Source organism: Papio anubis, chromosome 12 (genome assembly GCF_008728515.1).
Source record: "Papio anubis isolate 15944 chromosome 12, Panubis1.0, whole genome shotgun sequence".
Taxonomy (NCBI): Eukaryota; Metazoa; Chordata; class Mammalia; order Primates; family Cercopithecidae; genus Papio; species Papio anubis.
Genome location: NC_044987.1, coordinates 42019225 through 42033486, shown reverse-complemented (window position 1 = coordinate 42033486; position 14262 = coordinate 42019225). Strand labels below are relative to the sequence as shown.

Here is a 14262-nt window from a genome sequence, read left to right as displayed (position 1 = left end):
CATCAGGGATATTGGTCTAAAATTCTCTCTTTTTGTTGTGTCTCTGCCAAGCTTTGGTATCAGGATGATGTTGGCCTCATAAAATGAGTTAGGGAGGATTCCCTCTTTTTCTATTGATTGGAATAGTTTCAGAAGGAATGGTACCAGCTCCTCCTTCTACCTCCGGTAGAATTCGGCTATGAATCCGTCTGGCCCTGGACTTTTCTTGGTTGGTAGGCTATTAATTATTGCCTCAATTTCAGAGCCTGCTATTGGTCTATTCAGGAATTCAACTTCTTCCTGGTTTAGTCTTGGGAGAGTGTAAGTGTCCAGGAAATTATCCATTTTTTCTAGGTTTTCTAGTTTATTTGCGTAGAGTTGTTTATAGTATTCTCTGTTGGTAGTTTGTATTTCTGTGGGGTCGGTGGTGATATCCCTTTATCATTTTTTTTTTGCATCTATTTGATTCTTCTCTCTTTTCTTTATTAGTCTTGCTAGTGGTCTATCAATTTTGTTGATCTTTTCAAAAAACCAGCTCCTGGATTCATTGATTTTTTGAAGGATTTTTTGTGTCTCTATCTCCTTCCGTCCTGCTCTGATATTAGTTATTTCTTGCCTTCTGCTAGCTTTTGAATGTGTTTGCTCTTGCTTCTCTAGTTCTTGTAATTGTGATGTTAGGGTGTCAATTTTAGATCTTTCCAACTTTCTCTTGTGGGCATTTAGTGCTATAAATTTCCCTCTGCAGACTGCTTTAAATGTGTCCCAGAGATTCTGCTGTGTTGTATCTTTGTTCTCATTGGTTTCAAAGAACATCTTTATTTCTGCCTTCATTTCCTTATGTAGCCAGTAGTCATTTAGGAGCAGGTTGTTCAGTTTCCATGTAGTTGAGCGTTTTTGATTGCGTTTCTTAGTCCTGAGTTCTAGTTTGATTGCACTGTGGTCTGAGAGACAGTTTGTTATAATTTCTGTTCTTGTACATTTGTTGAGGAGTGCTTTACTTCCAACTATGTTGTCAATTTTGGAATAGGTGTGAAGTGGTGCTGAGAAGAATGTATAATCTGTTGATTTGGGGTGGAGAGTTCTGTAGATATCTATTAAGTCCGCTTGGTGCAGAGTTGAGTTCAATTCCTGGATATCCTTGTTAACTTTCTGTCTCGTTGTTCTGTCTAATGTTGACAGTGGGGTGTTGAAGTCTCCCTTTATTATTGTATGGGAGTCTAAGTCTCTTTGTAAATCTCTAAGGACTTGCTTTATGAATCTGGGTGCCCCTGTATTGTGCACATATATATTTAGGATAGTTAGCTCTTCCTGTTGAATTGATCCCTTTACCATTATGTAATGGCCTTCTTTGTCTCTTTTGATCTTTGATGGTTTAAAGTCTGTTTTATCAGAGACTAGGATTGCAACCCCTGCTTTTTTTTGTTCTCCATTTGCTTGGTAGATCTTCCTCCATCCCTTTATTTTGAGCCTACATTTATTGATTTGCGTATGTTGAACCAGCCTTGCATCCCAGGGATGAAGCTAACTTGATCATGGTGGATAAGCTTTTTGATGTGCTGCTGGATTTGGTTTCTCAGTATTTTATTGAGGATTTTTGCATCGATGTTCATCAGGGATATTGGTCTAAAATTCTCTTATTTTGTTGTATCTCTGCCAGGCTTTGGTATCAGGATGCTGTTGGCCTCATAAAATGAGTCAGGGAGGATTCCTTCTTTTTCTATTGATTGGAATAGTTTCAGAAGGAATGGTACCAACTCCTCCTTGTACCTCTGGTAGAATTCGGCTGTGAATCCGTCTGGTCCTGGACTTTTTTTGGTTGGTAGGCTATTAATTATTGCCTCAATTTCAGAGCCTGCTATTGGTCTATTCAGGGATTCAATTTCTTCCTGGGTTAGTCTTGGGAGAATGTAAGTGTCCAGGAAATTATCCATTTCTTCTAGGTTTTCTAGTTTATTTGCGTTGAGGTGTTTATGGTATTCTCTGATGGTAGTTTGTATTTCTGTGGGGTTGGTGGTGATATCCCCTTTATCATTTTTTACTGCATCTATTTGATTCTTCTCTCTTTTCTTCTTTATTAGTCTTGCTAGCGGTCTATCAATTTTTTTGATCTTTTCAGAAAACCGGCTCCTGGATTCATTGATTTTTTGGAGGGTTTTTTGTGTCTCTGTCTCCTTCAGTTCTGCTCTGATCTTCGTTATTTCTTGCCTTCTACTAGCTTTTGAATGTGTTTGCTCTTGCTTCTCTAGTTCTTGTAATTGTGATGTTAGGGTGTCAATTTTAGGTCTTTCCTGCTTTCTCTTGTGGGCATTTAGTGCTGTAAATTTCCCTCTACGTACTGCTTTAAATGTGTCCCAGAGATCCTTCAGGCCAGGTGTGAGATATAATGTCCTGGTGTGCCATTTGCTAAGACCCTTGGTAAAGCACAGTATTAAGGTGGGAGTTACCAGATTTTCCAGGTGTTGTGTGTCTCAATTTCCTTTGGCTAGGAAAAGGAATTCTCTTCCCCCTTGCTCTTCCCATGTGAGGCGATGCCTTTCCCAGCTTCAGCTCTCATTGGTGGGGCTGCACCCGCGGACCAGCACCAACTGTCTGACAGGCCCCAGTGAGAAGAACCTGGTACCTCAGTTGAAAATGCAGAAATCACCCGACTTCTGTGTTGCTCACGCTGGGAGCTGGAGGCTGGAGCTGTTCCTATTCGGCCATCTTGGGTGCACCCCCAATAGTTGACTCTTAAATAATGTTCACTGTGTCATTGACCCTAGGAAGGATTTTAGCTTCCTTTTATGGCTTCTTACCCGCTACTCCAATAGAGCCAACAAAACATCCAGAAATCTGCCCATCACTTTCTTATAAATGCAGTTATTTCAGATTTCCAGTGTGTTCTGGTCACCTAGCTTGCTCTTCTCTTAAAATGTGTTTAATTCTCTCTTGGCCAGTGGTTAGGCTCATATTTTTTATATTTCTATTATCCAGGAGACTTCATCATCAAGATAGTTATAATCTTCCATTTTTCATTAAGGTCTCATAAGCCTATTATTGGTGACTGAAGCTTGCCAAGACCTCCATACCCCTGCCTCTCTTCAGCAAGTACTTATCTTTTATACCCCAGTTGGAAATGTAGGTTCATCTCGGGCAGCAGTTTTTACATAAGGCATTACATGCTATTTCAACTATGTCAAGGGCCTTGATTTTCACCATCTTCTTAAAATTTTTTAAAAATATCTTCATTCTGAAGTCTCTGAATTTTTATTTTATATGCATTGACTTCTGGTATTTCTTTGCAAAAATACTTTGGTGTTTGTCTTAGTCCATTTGTATTGCTATAACAGAATACCATAAGCTGAGTAGCTTATAAATAACGGAAATGTATTTCTCACATTATTAGAGGCTTTGAAGTCCAAGATCAAGGAGCCAACAGATTCAGTGTCTGGTGAGGACCTGCTTTCTGGTTCATAGATGGTGCTTTCTGGTTGTGTTTTTACATGGTGGGAGGGATGAAGGGTTTTTCTCAGGTTGCTTTTGTAAGGGCACTAATCCCATTACTGAGGACTGCTGCCCTGTGATCTAATCACTTCTCAAAGGCCCTGCTTCCTAATATTATCACCTTGGGGGTTAGGAATTCAACATATGAAATTTGGGTGCACAAAACTTTCAGACAATAGCAGTGTTTTTCCAATTTAGATCTTTTGCCTTGTCATCATACCCCCCGCCACCACTCTCTCCATATGCTTTTTGTAAGAAACACTTTTCCAACCTCTTTAAAAATACTCTATTTTCCTCCTTCAGCTTGGAAAACCAAGTTTTAAGCTTGTTCCACAAGTGATTTTGTGCTATATAATAAGTGAGTTATTTTACATACAGAGGACATTGCCCAGATTCCTTATATATTTATTTCACTTTCCTTAATCCAAAATACATTCATAAGTTTGAACCACAAAAGCATTAAAGTGTCAAGCATTTCTGTATTTGCCAAGTCATAGCTTTGTTTCTCTTCTGGAAGGTAGCAGAAGCTACTTTTGATGGAGTTATCCTTTTTGAGTGGACCAGGAAAAATGTCCCCATGATGATGAGCAGGAAAGCATCTTTTCTTTCTATACCAGGCAGTTCTAAGGTAAGCCAGACCGAAGCAGGTGATTCTGCCCTTGCCTCCACCAAAGTCACTGTTGGATTGCAGATGAGAAAAAAAATGACTTAAACCTTGGACTGGGACAGTTCATTTTCTGACAGCTGGAGGCGCTTATGAACAAATGAGACCAAGATTTGTGTGTTATCTTGGATTTGGCTTCCTCATCTCTTAAGAGTCAGGAGCAGAATCTTCAGAGATGTGATCAAAAACATCATAAGTACTAGGGGGAAAAAATCCATCTTTTTACATTTGGGTTTGAACTTTATGTTTGTCACTGTTTCAGATTGCTGAAATTACTAGAACAGAGTCTTTAGAGTGGAAGAATTTTGGTTTCTTCATTCTTTCCAAATAAGTACAGAAGAAGGTCAACAAGGAATCAGGAAGACTGATACCGCAGAGTGTCTGTGAGGTAGATGAGGTAAAAAAATCAACCTAAAGGGACTGGTTAGGTTCTGAGTTGGAAGAATGTTTGGAGGAAGTAACCATGAGAGACAAGATAGATAGGTCTCTTGCTTGATGATTTCGTTGAGTCAGAATGCCATCATGTAAACTGATTCATGTTTGTGTGTATGTGTGTGTGTTTAAGGAAGGATAATTGATGTTATGTTTTATAACAGGGATTTTGTGTGAGGAAGGTTAAATTTGAAAACAAATGTGAATGCACTGAGCACATGGAATGGATGTCTCTCACCTTCAAGATTCCCATTTGCAGTTGACCTTTGACATTCCTTGTGCCTCTTTCTCATGCTTGGAGTGAACACTTTGGACGTGGTACATGAAATTCCACTTGCTCTGTGGCTCTCAGTGCTTTGTGGTCTTTAATCAGTTCTGTATGCCTGCTCTGTCTTCCTCTTCCAAGACAGCAAGACTTGGCTGTTGGCTTGATCTGTCCATTGTAGTTTATACAGATGTTTCTTTTCTTTTCGTTTGAATGCCCCCAAAAAAACCATGTTGACTGTGCTCCATCACGTGAGATGATGCCCATGTGTCCTTCATAGTAACACTGTGAGGCATAATTATCCACACTTCAGTGATAATACACAGCCAACACAATTTAGCTTGCTTTATAGAGCTGAGGAAAATCAGTTCCCCTCACCCTCAGGCCAGCTGAGAGATTACCTCTTGGTGACACTTCAGTCTTTGGTTTAGCAGCTAGAATTCTTTTATAGTTTGGGAAGGATATGGGATCACATTTCTATGAGTGGGTGCTGGAATCTAGACTCCCATTTTTCACCCTCATACCCTCAGTTAACTTCTCTATGTCAGTGAGCTGCTGATGGGATAAAGTCCTTGAAGAAACTTTAGAATTCTGGTTTTGTTTTTGTTCTATGAAGGTCAAACTCACATAGTATAAATTTCCCCATTTTAAAGTGTACCCATCAGTGGCATTTGGTACATTCACAATGTCGTACAACTACTACCTCTATTTAGTTCCAAAACATTTTCATCACCCTACCATCACCCATACCTATTAAACCATCACTCCTCATTCTGCCTCCCCTCATTCCCTGGCAATGACAAGTCTGTTTTCTGTCTTTTGTTTTTATAATAATAGATTATAGCCATATTAAGAATGAGATGCAACATGACTCATTTATCTAGTGACTCACTTATCCAAATGTTAAAAGAGAAAGTCAGAACTTAGGGACTGGAACTTCTTTTATATTCTTATATATCTAGGAGTTGGGCCGGGCACGGTGGCTCACACTTATAATCCCAGCACTTTGGGAGTCTGAGGCGGGTGGATCACTTGAGGTCAGCAGTTTGAGTCTAGCCTAGCCAACATGGTGAAACTCCGTCTCTCCTAAAATACGAAAATTAGCTGGGTGTGGTGGCATATGCCTGTAATCCCAGCTACTTGGGAGGCTGAAGTATGAGAATTGCTCGAACCTGGGAGGCAGACGTTGCAGTGAGCCAAGATTGCGTCATTGCCCTCCAGCCTTGGCAGCAAGAGTGAATCTTTCTTTCACCACTTTTTCTCGCCACTCTTTCCATGTGGTGGGTGCATTCACATTTGTTTTCAAATTTAACCTGTTATAAAACGTAACATCAATTATCCTTCCTTCCAAAATACCTTTGATCTGACTTTTAAGAAGTAGATATATTTTTGTTTAAGCAGGTAGATAGGTAGTTAAATATAATGATTCAATTAACTTTTTCATTTTAAAATTTGGGGATTTTGGTGAATTATATTAACAGTCTAGGAAAAATGAAAAATTTATGAATTACTATCCTATTTTAAGTACCTCCTTTTTTTCTTAAAGGGAAGTATTTTTGAAATGTTGATTGAATATTTATTATGAGAAGATGAGTGTACCAGGCATTAAAAAGAAAATGAAGGAAATATGAGATGCTTTTTCTCAAACATTGGTGGGTGGTTTTTGTCCTTTCAGCAGGATTTTTGTTTCATGAGTTTTTGTTGGTTCTTCATTGCTGCATTAAAGTTACTTTTAGAGGGCTCAATCTCATAAAATGCCAGGATATCAAGGAGAAAATTGAACTCTGGCTGAAATCAGTTGCATATTATGTTAGGAGACAGAGACTTCATGAAAATGCTTGATGTTAAGGGGCAGGAGCTGGATTTTCCTTTGATTCCTGATTTTAATATCAACCATCAGTATTTAATAGTAAAAAGACATAGCTTCACATGTATTTTTAATTTCCTCAGATTTGAAAGTTGCATGAGTCTTAAACTGGCCCTTAGAAGTGGATTTCAGAATTGGCGTTTAAAATATAAAATTCACAGAAACTCCCAGTGGGGGGTCAGCTGGAGAGTCATTTTCAGGAACAAGCAATATTTATATTGTTCTTTGTTCAATATTTTGTACAGTTTTCATTTGGTAAATCTGGTTGTTATTAAAGTGACAAAGCTAATGGAATCACCTGCTGAGGCGCTGTCTCCCAGGAAGGCACCTCTAACAAAACCTTTCCTTTCCTGACAGGAGATCATTATGAGATTCTGCCTCATAAGAGGGACCCCTAAGGGTTGATCTGGAACATTCCTCCATCCTGAGTGTCACTTGGCTTTAATCCTTCTGCCACCATCTAGATACCCATCAGCCTCCAGCTTGGATTCCTTTCAAAAGATACTTAGAAAAAAAAGAAAGAGCTTTCAGGTTTAGCTAATCTTGAGATATCTACAGTTCCATGACTTTTTCCATGTGTGTACAGAGAAGGAAGTGAATATGTCCCAGTTCAATGTATCTTAAAGAGTGGTCCGCATGGAGTCAGCAGGTACTGGTAGGCCAAACTTCTGCCTTTTTAAAATTTTTATTTTCTTCAGATTTTATTTTAAGTTCAGGGGTACATGTGCAGGATATGCAGGTTTGTTACATAGGTAAATGTGTGCCATGGTGATTTGCTGCACAGATCAATCCATGACCTAAGTATTAAGCTCAGCATCCATTAACTATTCTTCCTGATGCTCTCGCTACCCCCAGCCCCTGCCTACAAGCCCCAGTGTGTGTTTTTCCCAATCATATGTCCATGTGTTCTCATTGTTCACCTCCTGCTTTTTAGTGAGAATATGCGGTATCTGGTTTTTTGTTCCTGCATTAGTTTGCTGAGGATAATGGCTTCTAACTCCATTGATGTCTCTGCACAGGACATGATCTCGTTCCGTTTTATGGCTGCATAGGATTCCATGGTGTATACGTACCACATTTTCTTTATCCAGTCTATCATTGATGGACATTTAGATTGAATCTATGTCCTTGCTATTGTGAAAACTGCTGCAATGAACATACATATGTATGTATCTTTATAATAGAATGATTTATATTCATTTGGGTATATACCTAGTAATGGAACTGCTGGGTGAGGCATCAGCATTCCAGATGATTCTAACGTAAGTGATGTGCAGATCACACTTTAAGAACAACTGTCCTAGCCCTTGAAATCATTTTGGGCCTCATTTTGTCCCCCAGTGTATTTGTTTTCCCTCCTCGTTTTGAAGCATGTGAACATTTGGTTAGAAGGCCATGACCTAATCCCAGCCATTAGGAAAAATGTTGACGGATACAAGAGTGAATTCAGAGCCCTGAGGCAAGCCACTGGAGACTTCTCTCCAAGTTGACACTCTGCCTTATGAATACTGAAATTCAATCCATTTTAAACCCCTTTCTTTGGCTTGTCATTTGGCCCACATTTTTCCTGTCTTGTCCTCTAGAATCTCATGAGAGATTTTGTCAAATGCCTTGCTGACATGCAGATATGCCAGATTTGTAGAATTGCCCTGATCTACCAGTTCAGCAAACACATTTCATGTTTTTTAAAGGAAAGAATTTAAAAGAGCGAGAGAGAAAGGAAACTAAAATTTCAAAAGGAAAAGAAAAATGAGATTTAATTTGGCATGTATTCCTTTTCCTGATAATCCAAAGATAAAAAATTTGAACCCACAATTTTTTTTTTTTTTTTTTGGTTATTTCATCTGGAATCCTCAGATTATAAGCTATACTTCACAATAGTCTCTAAAGCTCAACAAAGAAATCCATGTGGATTTTCCAGGGAGGTTTTGCTTCCCCAAAGGAACATGTTCAGACTTAGGTGTGGTAAGTCATTAATACTACCCTTCTTCTTTGTGTGATGGGAAGGGGGTGGTCATTGACCCTCAAGCAGTGATTTTTTTGGGAGCAGTTCAGAAAGGGCATTTCCCTGTGTAAATCTCTGAAGGTTTCAAACTGGTCACTTCTTACCATCTCGTTTTGAGTCAGACCACCCTCGTTACTGCTAGGAGGCCTTAACAATTGTGTCTGTTCTTCTTGCGCATTGGAGAGGAAACAGGTAAAGAGTTGCTACCCTAAAGAGAAAGGAAAATTCTTTGAGCACATTTGAATAACAAAGTTATATTTCTCATCAAATTTCTTTTCAGAAAAAGGGAAGAAAATAGATGTGTCTTGGAATTCTGACCATGAGACCACAGAAAAGAACTTTGTCTCATAACTTCTTTAAGCGAATTCCTCCCCCAGCCCTCTGTCCCATGATGCAGTGATTCATTGTGAAAATCTAAAGCAAACCAAATTTCCGCACGTACAGAAGCCACAGTACTCAGCATCAGGGAGATCATGCTCCGCTATCATCCCTGGAAGACTGATGGTTCAAAGGTTCAACTAATGTGTTTCCTGACGTATGGGTTAAAAAAGTGGGGGAAGCAAATTAATTATATTCAAAAGGAATTTAAAGGAGACTAATCAGTGCAGTGGAAGAGACCGGGAACTGTTTACAGATGTGCCGAGATGTAGAGAAATCAGTATTGGCTTTGTCTAGAAGAAGGAGTGGGGCTCCTCTTCTCTAGCTAATTAAAGCAAACTTATCTGTAAATTTAGTTATTCATAAGGCTTGCTTCCACAGAGCTGCTGTTTTTCTAATAGGATGGGAAGGCTGGGTTTCTGTAAATGTGGGTCAGTCATGTGATTAAGTGACCCAGATTTCCGCAGACAACCAAAAAAAAGAGCAGAGAGAGGATGTGCCAGCTCCTGCCTGCACAGTACAGCATGGGCACACCTAGTGCCTACTCTGTATGCTGAAGGCAGAGCTTGAATGTGCATGTTTTCACTTGAAAATTGCATCATAGTATTCCTCCTATAAGAAAGCAGCACCAAGCACCAACTCTGTCTATTTCTTTTCAATTACTTCTTTTTCTAAAGTCAGGAAGAGACCTTTTAAGCATTTAAATTATGGTACATCTTTAAATGCTGTGACTGTGTTTGAGCTAGCTGGCATCCCAGGAAATGGGCTGGTGTTTCCAAGTGTCCATAGGTGGAGAGTCTAGATGTGGACTCCTGCTGATTTTATTTTATTTTTGAGACAGTCTTATTTTATTTTATTTTTGAGACAGAATCTTGCTCTGTTGCCCAGGCTGGGGTGCAGTGGAACAATCTCAGTTCACTGAAGTGTCTGCATCCCGGGTTCTAGCGATTCTCGTGTCTCAGCCTCCCGAGTAGCTGGGATTAGAGGCGTGTACCACCGCGCCCAGCTAATTTTTATATTTTTAGTAGAGATGGAGATTTGCCATGTTGGTCAGGCTGGTCTTGAACTCCTGGCCTCAGGTGATCCACCTGCCTCAGCCTATCAAAGTGCTGGGATTATAGACATGCGCCACTGTGCCTGGCTACCTCTTGCTGATTTTAGACACCTTATCTCATTAGCATTTTATTATCTGTTTTTACATTTTCATTATAATGTAGTAACTATTGTCATTGAACGGTCAGCTAGTTTTTTTCCTCTTATAAATGATATTCAAGATCACATGGTTTACTGGAGGAAAAGTAGAAAACATGAATATGCGAAACACAAAAGAAAATAAAATTGGCCAGGTGCAGTGGCTCACACCTGTAATCCTAGCACTTTGAGAAGCCAAGGTGGGTGGATCGCTTGAGTCCAGGAGTTCAAGATCAGCCTGGGCAACATGGTGACACCTCTTCTCTACTAAAAATACAAAGCCATTAGCTGGGCATGGTGGTATGTGCCTGTAGTCTCAGCTACTTGGGAGGCTGAGATGGAAGGATCACTTGAGCCTGGGAATTGGAGGCTGCAGTGAGCTGAGATCATGCCACTGCACTCCAGCCTATGATGGAAAGAAAAAAAGAAAATGAAGAAATTAAAAGTGAGAAAATAAACTCACCCTTTCTACCACCACTCAGAAATAACCATTCTTATTATTTTGGGTCAACAAGCAAGAGGCAGTTTTGTTACCTAGCTTGAAATCACAGTCTGTCACTGCTCAGCTGTGGGATTTGGGCAAATTACTTGATCTCTTTGTATCTCAGTTGCCTTGCTGGTAAAATATGGACACCTACCTCAAGAAAATGCCTGGGAACATATACAAGACTTCAAACATAGTGAACATTCAATAAATGGTTGTTGAAAAAGACATTGAATGAATGCGCAGATGAAACGTTTCTCACGTAGTATAAGATCGTTCATGTATCTGGTCCCTACTTCATTGCCTACCGCAATAATAAAACGGAAAGGAATTCACCCAGTGCGTGAGCAATAAGTACTGTGTAAGTGTTAGTTATTATTATTGCCTGACATATCATTAGTATTCATTAGATATTTGTTGAATGAATGGATGTCAGTCACTGCCCTTGGGTAGTTTAAACTTGAGAGAAGACAAAAGAAGATTCATGAAACAATAAATAAGTGGTGAGCCATTTGGTGCTCAGTTTGAGGGGAGAGCTCCCCAGGGGCTGTTTTATTCGGGGATTTCCTTGAAATGTTCAGCTGATTAAACTGCTCCTATTACAGCCTGAGTGACACTGGGTAAGAGATCTGTGACCGGATCCTACATCATCCCACCACATAAGTGGAATATATCATGCCTTCATTCATTCATCTTTTCCCATTCCTTTTCAACAAGCATTTTCTAAGTGCTTACTGAGTGGCAGGAGCTGTGTAGGAATCTAGACATCCAAAGACATTTGCTGTCGCCACTGTCTTGTTAGGATATCTGTGGCTCAGAGGGGATTTATAATGTACTGTGATAAATGCTATGAGCCAGCAATGCCCAAGGATTGTGGGAGCTAGTATGTGTGTGGGTGTGCTGATGTGTGTGTATGTGTGTGTGTGTGTGTGTATGTGTGACAGAGGGAATGTCAGAGCATCCTTTCCTCAAGGAGGTCCAGTTAGAACCAAGTCCCAATAGAGGAATAGGTATTATTCTAAACCAGGAACACAAGAGTAGCATTTGCAAAGATTAGGCAGAGTGAAAAAACTGGGAGGTGTATACAGCATGGCTAGAGCTCTGAGCTGTGGAGAGGCACAAAGGTTCTTTCTTTTAGTGGTGAGTGGGAGTGGTTACATTAAATGGTTTTAAAGCTGGGAGTGACAAGATCAGAGCTTCGTTTTGGAAAACTAGCCAAAATCTGTGTGTGTTGCAGGGGGAGGGAAAAGGTGGTGGGATAGACTGGGGCTAGGAAGACTAGTTGTTGGAAACCAGAAAGAAGGGACTGAAGTAAGGGTAGGGGAGAACGGATGAATTGAAGAGCCCAACTCAAGATATTAGGGAGGGACAGTTCACATAATTTGTCAATCAGTGATTGTGTCTGTGTCTGTGTGGCTGGATGTTGGGCTAAGTGACTAAGAAGGAATTAATGATGCTTCTCAGGTTTCTGGCTTGTTGTGGTGTGCGTGGTATGGTGAGACCTTCTATCTAGATTAAAAATATAGGAGACAGAGAAAGGTTAAGACGAGAAGATCCTGTATAAGTGGATTTTTATGAGCCACTGACACGTCAGGCAGAGCTTCCGAATGGGAGTGGTGCTGAGGAGAAACGGCAGTGGAGGAGAAGCTGGGAAACATGGATTTCTTCATGCAGATCATCTCCTACTTGGGTCAATAGATAGCTCTTGATTTTTCCTCATTAAGTAGCTTCAGGAGCTAAGTTCTATCTTCTTAGAGTAATTGTCCTGTCAATACTGAACCATGGTATACTGTCCTTGTTTTAAATACAGTACAAAGATCTTTTCTGGCACAGGAACTTAATCTGAGCCACTAATTTCCATTTTGGGGCTTTTTGCCAGGCTATTTGAGGCAGCATTTAGAAGCAGAGAAAAATAGATTAGCAGTGACTATAGTTTTTTATGTTTAGACTCCAAGCTGATAAAGCAATGACATTTTTATTATTTCAGCATGGTTTTGTGGATGTGTCACAATTATTTACACGGTTTTTGTAGGTAAAGGAAATTAAATTCTTTGAGGAACTGTGCCCTCACTTTGTGACTGAATCTATCTGGTACTGCTCTTTCTTCTCCTTTCCCTCACTCCCTTATATGGTCAGGTCATTTTAAATATGTCTAATCTTCAGAGGAGACACCTCCTGATCTCCCAACCATCACTGAGGGTGGAAGGTAGTACTTATCCCTCATTTGTTTAATAGTGATCAACACCTTGGGTTAAGATCTTTCCTGAAAGAGAAATGGTAGGGAAGCAATATGCAAAAGATGAAGACATGGCTAAAATTTAATTCTTAATTGTTCTAAAGTGACATATTTCAGACATAGCAGGATAAAGAATCGGGTACATGTTTCAACAGCATTTATTTAGGATTTACTTTGATATACCAGATGTTAGGGTTTCCTTGTGGAGGGATAAGGGATTGCATATATATAAGCAACAGGACCTAGTAGTTCTGACCTGAAGAAGCTTATTCATTTCCTAAGGAAGACGGATTTTCAAAGAAATACATACAAATCAATGAGAATAGTACTATAATAAAAATATATCCAAAATAGTATGGAGACTCAGAGCATAACTGCCTGGAAAATGCTAAGAAATTCTTTATAGAAGAATGCTTCATGGGCAGTCTATAGGCTTGTCTGTCTTGTTTGGACCAGATGCAGACTTGTTGAAGATCATATCCCTTTCCCTGAACTGGACTTTCTTTCCATTTTATCTATGCTGCTTCAAATGCATTTGTTGCTTGGCTTTGTATGGCAGTTTCTTAGGCATAAGTCTTTCTCCTATACTCTCCTGGAACATCTTCAGGGCAAGACCCCTCTTTGTTCAGCTGTCCATCCCCTGCCATACCCAGTAGGTGCCATAGCAAGACATGAAATCTTACGTTTTATTCTCAGAACAGCACTCTAACATTGATGTTTAATTTTTTAATTTAATGCACCATTTTTAAAGATAAGAAAACTAACACACAGATCATTGAAAACTTTTCTCAAGGTGTCTCAGTCAGTTTGGACTGCTCAAACAACAGAAAATGGATTTCTCACAGTTCTGGAAACTGGGAAGTCTGAGACCAGCTCATAGATGAGTTTCTTGGGAACCTGTCTTTTGCCCACAAAGGACATAATAACGGTAACTACTGTTTTCTATTCTGCTGTCAGGCTAAGTATTCATAAACACCTTGACTTGATGTTTACAATTTCACAAGGGAGATTATTTGTATTCTTGTTTAAAGGTAAGAAAATACTTACAAACCTACAAGTTTGGGGGAAAAGGCTTACATGAAAGGAAAGTTAAACAAAAATAGATTTAAATGGTAAAGACTAATGATATTAAAATATCTTAAGGCAGAACGGACCTAGTTTTCAGATGCGTGGTACTTAACAATAACTACCATTTATTGTATGGTATGGATGTGGCTTATTCTTGGTGAAGCACTTTACAATAATCTTCACAGTAGCAGTTAGAAGTGAGGAAAATGG

At 39.6% G+C, this 14262-nt stretch overlaps 1 protein-coding gene across 5 annotated transcripts in view; it reads left to right on the top strand.

The window, feature by feature from the left end:
* The window catches only part of FAT3 (FAT atypical cadherin 3), a 703955-nt gene that overhangs the window by 165479 nt on the left and 524214 nt on the right, over window positions 1-14262 (top strand). The window lies entirely within an intron of this gene.